Raw genomic sequence first — 1,321 nt, 5'->3', positions numbered from 1 at the left:
GGGGGGGGGGGGGGGGGGGGGGGGGGTGTTCTTCATTCCTCCAGTTTCTCTGCGTTTTGAGGCAACAATGAATTAATGAATGAAAACAATGAATGGGGGGGGGGGGGGGGGTCTGGTTGGTGAAATCATCTCTGGGGACTTTATTATTTTCTCGCTGCTCGCTGTGATTGACAGGTGAAGGCCAGCGAGCCTCACGTCAGAGTTTTATCTCCGTTAGTGAAAATCATAAACATTTAGAGGTCCAAAACCAGAAGCTGGACCAGAACCTGGACCAGAACCTGGACCAGAACCTGAACCAGGGTTCAGATCAAATCTGCCATGAGCTTCACTCAACCTGAACGTTTGACCATTGGTTTGAATATTTATCAGGGGGTCGTTTCAGGGGTGCAGGAGTCTGACCCCCTCCCTGTGGAACCCCAGAAGTCCTCCAGGCCGACACACCAGGAGACCCTGGGGCCGGGGTGGCCAACAGTTTTTCCACGGGGGCCAAATCCAGATATTTAAAGCAGCCGAAGGGCCACAGAGTTAGAAAATAAGCTGCAATTAAAACCTTTGATCAGTTTTTTCTTGCAGCGTCGTCATGCGTGATAAAAACATGTCGTTTCTGTAAAGTGACTCAACTTACGTGTTTTTCATCTCGTTAATCCGGAGCGGTTCATGTTTTTGGCCAAGATGTTTCATTTAAACAAATAATCAAAGTCAGGTTTACAAAAACTTGAAGTTGTTTCCTTAGCATGTCGGGGCTGAAGGACGTGCCCTGCCTGGGGGGCAGAACTCCCTGCAGGGATCAGTTTTACCCCTGTGACTGTAGGGCCCCCAGCAGGACCTGCAGAAGGGAGGTCTGGGGTCCCTTTTGGTTCGGTTGTCGACCCCAAAGAGCCGAACATGGACGAACCCTTCAGGGTTTTCTGGTAGATCAGAACTTGTGGTTCCATCAGTGAGACCAGACCAGACCAGACCAGACCAGACCAGACCAGACCAGACCAGATCAGACCAGACCAGCACTAGTTCAAGTTCAAGTAGGTTTATTGTCGTTTCATCACGTGCTACATGTGGTGGAATTAAATCGTGTACGCAGGGTCCCGTTACACCCAAAATATAAAAAATATACAGTAAACACTAATAATATAAATATGGTGTATTAAACAGCAGCCTGAACATGAGTCTGTGGGGAGCAGATGGGTTTGAATGAATACAACAGAATGAGATAATCAGCAGCATGAAACATCAGCAGCATGAGATAATCAGCAGCATGAAACATCAGCAGCATGAGATAATCAGCAGCATGAAACATCAGCAGCATGAGATAATCAGCAGCATG

The sequence above is a fragment of the Nematolebias whitei genome, chromosome 9, assembly GCF_014905685.2.
Source record: "Nematolebias whitei isolate Nwh7 chromosome 9, NemWhi1, whole genome shotgun sequence".
NCBI lineage: Eukaryota > Metazoa > Chordata > Actinopteri > Cyprinodontiformes > Rivulidae > Nematolebias > Nematolebias whitei.
The sequence above is the reverse complement of the archived record's forward strand: the minus strand, read 5'-3'. Positions refer to the sequence as shown.